Below are 9,583 nucleotides of genomic sequence, written 5' to 3' on the forward strand. Positions count from 1 at the left end.
CGCTTGCAATCTAGGTGTCAGCTGGAGCTGTAGTTATCCCCAGGCTCAACTGGGGAAGAGATCTACTCCCGAGCTCGCACACATGGTTGTTGCTAGGACTGAATTCCTCAAGGGCTGTTGGCCTGAGGCCTCGATTTCTTGGCCAGAGGCACCCTCAGTTCCACGTCTTGTGTGCTCACAGTGTAGCAACTCACAGTGTAGCAGCTGGCTTCCATCAGAGAGCGCAGAAAAGAGAATTCAAGCGAGACGGAAGACACAGTCTATCATAATCTAATCTTGGAAGTGCAACACCCCATCACTTTTCTATCCTGTCCTTCAGAAGTCACTAGAGAGTCTAAGTGAGTGCCCAAGTACCACCCACACTCAGCGGGAGGGGAATACTCAGGGTGTGACTATCAGGAGGGGGAACCATTGGGGTGATTTGCTTCCCACATTTAGCATTCCACATCTGATGCCTGGAAAGCTCCTTCCCCTCGTGGCTGCCCTGAGACCTTCAGACAAAGTAGCAGCTCCTTCTTTGGTTCCCATAGCACCCTGTGCACACACCTATCATCCCAGGAATCACAATAATAATGTAACAGCCAGCACTTAATGAGGAGTTACCATGAGCCCAATGACTTCTAAGCACTTTACATGCACTAAGTGAAAAGCACATAGTTGTTTATGTGTCGATGCAGAGAAACATTCATTCAACAATGTTGTTATTAGTGTCTCCTCTGCACTTCTTTGCTAAGCATGGGGGAACTCATTAGTGAATGAGAGACAGTCCCCAAACTCAAGAATCTTACAGACCAGGATCAGAGACAGAAAAGTGCAAAGGTAATTAAAATACAAACCTGGTGCATGTTGTGTTGTCGTTAGTAGAGGACAGTCTCGTAGCAGACACACCTAAGACCATACGTAGTAATATTTCAATTCGAATGTGAAGAATAAGTAGCAGTTAGCCAGGAAGAGAGGTGGCGTTAGAATGCTCGGGGCAGAGCAAGAGTATGTGCGAGAAAAACAGCAGGGAGAAAGCCAGGAGCGGCATGGTGGGAGTGAATCACACAGAGGAAGGAGAGGCGAGAAGCACTGACGGCAGCAGACAGGTGGCATGTGTTGAGTGCCAGGCACTGTTCTGTGGCTCTGCATGTACACATTTAACCTTCAGAATAGCCCTGTGCAGCAGATGTAATTTTGTAAGTCAGGAGACTGAGGCACGAAGACTTGCCCCAGGCACCAGCTACTGAGCGTCCAGTCATAATCACTGGAGGGCTGGTCACCAGGGGCCACTGGAGGCATTTGACCCTGGTCCTGAGCTTGGTGAGGAGCCGTGGTGGATTTTAACTGGGCTGATACCTGCTGGGGCGTGGAGAGTGGATGGAGGGACCAGGACAGGAGGTGGGGAGGGGCCATTTAGGACTGTGACGTGGTGCTCCAGGGGAGCGGGAGTGACAGCCTGGACTGAGGTGGTGGAGTGGGAGATGGAGGAGGGGGAGGGTGATTCCAGGATTTTGGCTGAGGTATGAGTGGGAACATGGGTTGATGTCACTTTGGAACCAGCTGACTTGACATGAGAGACCGGCCCAGTGGACATGGTATGGAGTTTCTACTCAAAGGCAGAGACCAAAATTCGGGAGGTGCTAGTGTCCAGAGAGTAACTGAGGCTGGAGGAACAGGCCATGGCAGCCAAGGGTGTGCAGTGCATGCACCAGGCCCCGGGGTGAGGACAGAGAGGGCTCGCCTGAGTTGGGACCCTGGCTCTGCAGCCCAGCTGGCTGGCCTTGGGTGAGTCTCCAAGCCTCAGTTTCTCCATCTGTAACATGGGGATGACACTAATACCTTAAATACCCATGCTGAGGCTTTCTGGGACAGTCCAGTGAGAAACACACATGCGTGCATAGCGGAGTGCTCAATACGTATTATGTCGTCACCTGCTCTGTTAGTTTCCTAGGGCTGCCAGAACAGTTACCACAAACCGGGTGGCTTAAAACAACAGAAACTTATTCTCTCACAATTCTGGAGATCAGAAATGCTGCAATAAAGGTGTCACCCCGCAGAGTCGGTTCCTTCTGGAGGTGCTGAGAGAGGTTCTGTTCCATGCCTCTCTCCCAGCTTCTGGGGATCACCAGGACTGTTTGTTCTTGGCCTGGTAGCTGCATCACTCTAATCTCTGCCTCCGTGATCACATGGCCTTCTTCCCTGTGTGTCTGTGTGTGTCCTCGCCTCTTCTTATAGGGACACCAGTCATTGGATTTAGGGCCCACCCAATCCAGTATGCCCTCATCTGAACAGAATTACATCTGCAAAGACCGTATTTCCAAATAAGGTCACATTCTGGGGTTCTGGGTAGATATGAATTTGGGGGAACCCTATCCAATCCCCTATACCTGCTGTCAAGGAGCATGGATCCCAGCAGATGGGATGGGAGAGGGACCAATCCTACTGTAATCCGAGTCAAGTCCAGCCACAGACCGACCTGCAAAGTGCTGCGGGAGAAAGAGGTCAAACTTATTGGCAAGGGTGGGATTTGAACTTTGTTTTCATCAAGAATTTGATAAATGGTGGTGGGGTCGACAGGCATTGCAGCAGGAGGACCCAGCTTGAGCACAGGTGTGGGAGCAAGACCACATGAGGCGTGTTTGCCAGATAAATGGTCAGATTTAGGAAACAGGAGACAAAAAGGTAGGATATGGAGGACCTTGAGCTCAAGAAGAAGGCTGACTATATCTGCAAGCAGTGAGGAGCCCCTACAGTTGTGAGCTGAGGAAAGAAGGAAAGAAAGTTGTCTGTTGAATGTTAGCAAAGGCTTACTCTTGATGCTACCACCGCCAGTTTGCCTTTGAAAGCCTGGGTTATCTGTGTCCTTGGGGAGGCCACCTCTTCCCTCACATCCCCCATCTCAGCCCCTGCAGTAAAACGTGTGGGGCCACACTCCGCAGTTCACTGGATGGGGAAGAGTTTCACGGCCACCACGAGACCATCTCTCACCCACCCCCACCCCAAAGCAGAAGCGTTCACAGCTAGAGCTTTGGTTTTAGCTGCGCCTCCCTGAAGCATGTGCAGTGACCATTTGGAAAAAGATAAAGTTAGATCCCTTGTTCACACCCCACACGAGAATAAACTCCAAATGGATCCGAGCTCTAGGTGTCAAAAGTGAAATCATACAAGTGCTAGAAAAACACATGGGTGAAGTCTTTGTAATTGGGAGTAAAGAAAACCTTTCTAAAAATGGCTAAAGAGTCAGAAGCAACAAAACACCGATAATTTAGATGAGCTCAAAAAAAAAAAAGCAAAATAAAACAAAAAAACTTTTTGCATGGCAGAAAGGAAATAAGCAAAGTCAGAAGACAAATGATAAACTGAGAGAAAATATTTGCAACTTATACCACACAAAACCTCCCTACTATAGGGGAACTCTTAAAAATCTAAATTTAAAAAGCCAATTATTTGATAGGAAGAAAAACAGGCAAAAGATGGGAACAGAAAGTTCATGGAAAAAGAAATATAAATGACTGTTAAACATATGAAAAGACTTAGCCTCACTTATCAGTAAGGGAAATGCAAATTAAAGCTACCATTTCTATCCTATCAGATTGGCAAAAATCCCAAAGTTTGATACCCTACCCTGCTGGCAAGGCTGTGGGGAACAAATACTCTGTTCCTGTGGTGGGAGGACAGAGTGGTGCACCCCCTATTGAGGGGACTGTGGTCATATCTAAGAACATTCCATGTGCATCATCCCTTTGGCACATCATTACCCTGAAGACACACCTGTACACACACACACACACACACACACACGATTCTTATGGCATTATCTATAAAAGCTAAATATTGGAGACAACCCAAATGTCCATCAATAGAGGACTGATTGAATAAACTGTGGCACAATTAAGTACTCTGCAGCCATAAAAATGCCAATGTTCTGGGAGGAGGCGGGAGGTATCACATGAGCTCAGGAGTTTGAGACCAGCCTGAGCAAGAGCGAGACACCGTCTCTGAAAAATTAGCCTGGCCCAGTGGCACCTGTCTATAGTCCCAGCTACTCGGGAGGCTGAGGCAGGAGGATCCCTGAGCCCAGGAGTTGGAGGCTGCGGTGAGATATAATCCCCCCACTGCACTCTACCCAGGGCAACAGAGCAAGACTCTGTCTCAAAAAAAAAGGCTAACGTCAAGAAGCAAGATTTCCAGTGTAAGAGAAAAGAGACACAAACATAAAATCAGTGTTGTTTTAAAAAAAACTTATAGCACTAAATTCAAACTGGGAATCCTAATAGGAACTTGTAAAAGTCGTCAGAATCAACATGGAGTCACTTGTGTCACAAACCCTGACAAAATAGAGCCAGGGAAGGCCAAGAAGGGAGAGTCACCATGAACAAATGCCTGATAACAAGAACTAAAAGACCCTGCAAACACCACCCCTTGCACAAGGGCCATCCCCACCTCACACACAAAGACATACTTCTGCGAGGACACCTGCCCAGCAACTGCCTGTCCAGTCTGGCACTGGCACCACCCTTGTTATTGATCCTTGTAGCCAAGGAAAATTATCGCAGATATCATACTGTGTGATCCTTACTTTTCCTTTAAAAACCTTTGTCTTCCTTCACCTCCCTGAATAGGCACCTAGTTTCCCATGGCACACACGTTCCCATTGCAATGCCTATTCCCAAGTAAGCAGCATTTTCTTTTAGAGAGTCTCCCTCTCTGTTTATTATTTAGGTTGGCAAAGACATAATTGGAAAAATAAATAAGTAGAAGAATCTATTTCCTGGTTCCGAACACTGAAACAGCTTAGAGGCAGATGCCCGGTAACAACGGGCACCTACCTAGTCTTGGCTTCTGGGCACCAGGCCTCACCAAATGGAACTGGGCTCGGAGAAATGGCTCCAGAAATGCAGCAGGCGGGCAAGTGGGCCCTCTTGTGTCAGAAAGCAAGCACATGCTCGTAGACTGATGGAGAGATGTCAACACCATACGGAAACCAGCCTGGCTGTGCTCTCCGTGACAAAATGGGAGGAAAATGACTGTAGTGGGTTGAATAGTGACACCCCTCCCCCCAAGATATGCCTGAATCCTCTTGCTCAGTACCTGTGAATGAGGCCATATTTGGAAAAAAAGGTCTTTGCAGATGTAATTAAGGTAAGGATCTCAAAATGAGACCTTCTTGTATTAACCAGTGGGTTCTAAATCCAATGGCACAAGAAGGAAGAGGAGACCAGACCGGAAGAGGAGACGAGACTGGATGAGGAAGAGGAGACGAGACCAGATGAGACCAGATGAGGAAGACAAGACCAGACTGGACGAGACTGGATGTGGAAGAGGAGACCAGACTGGATGAGACTAGTCGAGGAAGAGAAGACCAGACCAGAGGAGACCAGACAAGGAAGAGGAGATGAGACCAGACAAGGAAGGGAGTGCTAAGTTCTTAATATGCAATACCTCATTGAGACCTCATGAACCATCCTGTAAGATAGGTATTGTTCTTTTCCTTGTTTACAGATGAGGAAACTAAGGCTTAGAGTAGTTATATAATCTGCCCAAGGTAACACCTTAACTCATGAAACTGAGAATCAAAACCAGGGCTGAGTATAGAGTCTCTGTTCTTAGCCATTATGCAAGTCAGATACCTTCTCTCTGCCTATATGGTTGTTCCTGCCACCTTCTTCCAAAGGTGTCCTCAGGCTGGCCCTGGGGCTGAGCCACAGCTGCTGTTCTGGTGATTTCCAACCCCAGATTTTATTTTTGCTGTGGATGGGGGGAGGGGCACAGTCGGCTGTGGGCAGAAATTGGGCTTCTTGTGCTGTTCCATCTCTGGACACAAGAGGGTGAACTCTCTTCAGGCATCTCTTGCACTAGGCCTCACTTGCCCCATTGGTAACATGGGAAGAATAATCCTACTCTTGGTGCCTGCCAAAATCACTCTTTTTGAGATCATATATGGAAGAAATCTGCATAAAAGATTAGCATTTGTTAACGATGTACAGATGTAGGGCCCCAACCAAAGCTCCAGACTTATGTTCCCTAAAGTTCCCAGCAAACTTGGAAAACCTCCAAAGGATCCTCACCTCCCTGCCTTTGTTCATGCCTTTCCACATATCCGAAAGGCCTCCTCATCTTCATCTACTGTAATCCTACCTATCCAAAAGGCCTACTTCATAGGCTTCCTCCTAGAAGGTGTTTGTGGACAGCTGTCCTTGAAGTGATCCATTTCTCCTACCTAATCTTTGGCTGTAAGCACTTAAGGCAGGCATCACTCCTAGCCTTACCATATAATTAATGATGGATAGGACATCTCCTCTGTGGAAGACATGTGTTGGGTTTTGTTTGCCTAATATCTTCTCCCCCTTTTAGTAACAGCAACTTTATTTTCCTCTGGTGAACAACCTTCCCTCACTTTTAGTCCATATGATTTGGACAGGGTCAACCCCACTTCCAAATCTAGAGGTAGGCATGTGAGGTAGACCTATTCAGAGTTACTACAATGGGTTCAGAGAAGGGCAGGTGACTCAATCAAAAGCATTGGAATTACTCCTCCAACTTTTGCTAGGACCATTGGCATAAAAAGCTCTATTTTTGCTACACAATTGGATGTAAACGTGGAGCTGTGAGGGGCTTTCACATGGAAAAAAAATTCCTGAGGATGAAGCCACCCAAGAGCAGGTTATAGAAAGAGACCTAATCTGGAGGATAACCCTTGGATCTTAGATTCAGCTATTCCCAAAACTATTAATAGAAGTAACCTGCCTAGGACAAATAAATTCTGTCTGCTGCCCACATTCTTTTTTTTTTTTTTTTTCCTTTTAAGCTAGTTTGTGTTGGGTTTCTATAATGTAGAATTGAAAGATAGGAACATATCCTCCATTTGTTTATGAACTTTAAGGGGCCAAAGGCCTGATCTTTTTAACTTTACATCTCTTAGCATGGTTCCTGGTAAGACAGAGGGTCCTCGAGGTGTGATGATTGATTCATTCAATCTCACTTTCCCTGAGCACCCACAATGAGCTGAGCTAAGCACTGGAACCACAAGGAATAATTAGACACAGTCCTTGCCCTCGAGGAGTTCTGAATTTAGTACAAGGAGGAGGTATGAAAATGAGCACTTATAATATAACTGGGGCTATAATAGAAATCTGAGCAAATTTTTGTGGGATTCCAGAGGGTTGGAGGTTTGGGGAGATGGGATGGGGGAAGGCTTCTCAGAGGAGGTGACATCTGAGTTCAGTTCTTAAAGAACAAATTGAAGTTCCTAGGCATGGGGGCATGCCTAGGAGTGGCCCATCCCTAGAAGTGGGCATGGGGGAAAGGTGTCCCAGGGATGAGATATTCCAGGTGGAAAGAACAAGATTATTAAAAATTTTAAAATTAATAATAATAAAAACAAAAAAACTTTCAAAACATACTGGCCTGTCTCTAAACATCAAAGGTGTTTACCACTGTCTTCCACCCGTGCTTTAATAGGCACAGTTCTAACTTTACGTCCCCCTCCCTCCCCCACCCGCGCCCGTGGAAAAGCTCCCTTCCTTTCCGTTGGTACCAGCTCCTTGAGAGCAAATTCTTCAGTTTCTTTATTCAAGTCTACCATTCTATGCTTTCGCAGCAACATATGCTTGCCAAATACTAACTGGAAAAAAATACCTATTTCAACTTGTTTATGGTAGATTTAAAAAGTAGGAAACTTGGTAGAAGTTACTGAAGAGACTCTATGTTGCCCAAGTTAAATATCACTTAAAATACTGATAATATTTACTACCTACAGAGATTTTTCTGTTTTGTTCATTCATGCATCTTCAGTGCCCGGCACATCATAAGCACTCAAACATTTGCCGACTGAATGAATGACTAACGTGTTATAATTAACACGGGATACCCTAACACTGTGATTTATATTGAAAACACCATGTAGTATAAGTGTGTATTTAATTAAAACTCCATTGGATTAAAAAAAAAATGAAATAAAATAAATCCAATGGCACATGTCCTTACAAAAGACAGAAGGAGGAGAGACATGGACACAGAGTGCAGGCCGGGTGAAGACAGGTGAGGAGGCAGAGTCTGCAGTGCTGCTGCTGCAAGGAAATTCCTGTTGTTTAAGCTACCCAACTTGCAATTGTTACAGCATCCACAGGAAACCCCTGACCAAGAAAAGGAATTTCTGTAATTTAATGCAAAACATTGAATAAATAAAAATCCATGAGTTCAGAGTGATACTCAAGTTGAATCGGGAAAAAAAGAGGAGAGAGAAGAAGAAAAAAACCCCAGTTATGTCAACACTTTGCCGTGAACATCAGCAACTAAAGAGAAAAGATTAATCATTTACACTCTTATTTTCAGAAAAATCGTGGTTCGTTCCCAGTTAAGGAGACAAAGCTCTTCTTTACAGGAAAAAAAAAAAAAAAAAAGCCAGATAATAAATGTAGAAAGTAGAGTTAGAAGAATCATTATTTTGGGCCAGGTTTGGTGGCTCATGCCTGTAATCCTAGCCCTCTGGGAGGCCGAGGTAGGAGGATTGTTTGAGGTCAGGAGTTCGAGACCAGCCTGAGCAAAAGCAAGACCCCGTCTCTACTAAAAATAGAAACAATTAGCCGGACATGGTGGTGCGTGCTTGTAGTCCCAGCCACTGGGGAGGCTGAGGCAGGAGGATCACTGGAGCCCAGGAATTTGAGGTTGCTGTGAGGTAGGCTGATGCCACGGCACTCTAGCTTAGGCAACAGAGTGAGACTCTGTCTTAAATAATAATAATCATTTTGCAATCACCAATGAAATAATTGATTCCGTCAAGGATCAGAAATAGATGCTGAAACCAGTAGGAGGGCTGTGGAGAACAGGATGTTTGTGTGGTGACCCCACAGATAGCTTCTCAGCTCATCTTTATGATGGAGAGAGCTGGCTGTCACCACTTGAGCTACACCTAGCATCACTAAGGTGGGACAACCTGACGTTAGGCACCTCCCAATGCAGTGAAGCCCACGGCATCCCCTGTGAAGTATCTAATCAAGCCTAGGACCCGACTTCTAGTACACAGGGTGCTATGGTGTGAGTGTCCTCTCCAAAACTCACGTTGACATTTAATTGCCATTGTGAATGGCGGTTAAGAGGGGAGACTTTAAGCAGTGATCAGGTCACGAGAGCGAGGCCCTGTGAGTGGAGCGATGCTGTTCCGGTGGGAGTGGGCTGGTTATCCTGGGGGTGGGCTCCTAAGGAAAGGACGCTGTCGGCCTCCACCCTGCTCTCTCTGTCCTGTGAGCTCACTTGCCTTCTGCCTGTCTCCACGGGGGGGGGGGGGGGGGGGGGGGCGGGGAACACAGCACGAAGGCCCTCGCCAGGTGCAGCCCCTCTGTCTTGCACTTCCCAGCCTCCAGAATGGGGGAGCCAAATACATCTCTTTTCTTTATAACTTTCCCAGTCTGTGGCGCTCTGTTACAGCAGCGGAAACGGACTGAAACGCAAGTGGAGGAACAGGTCGAACAGGCACTATGAAGAAACAATCAGACAAATCCAGAATGCAGAACCTTCTACCCGACTGGCCTGGGCTCTTTTAGTGGGGGAAAAATAATTATCAAAAGAAATGGGTAGGGGGCGCTGTTCCATCATAGAGGAG

The sequence above is a fragment of the Eulemur rufifrons genome, chromosome 7 (assembly GCF_041146395.1).
Source record: "Eulemur rufifrons isolate Redbay chromosome 7, OSU_ERuf_1, whole genome shotgun sequence".
Lineage (NCBI taxonomy): Eukaryota > Metazoa > Chordata > Mammalia > Primates > Lemuridae > Eulemur > Eulemur rufifrons.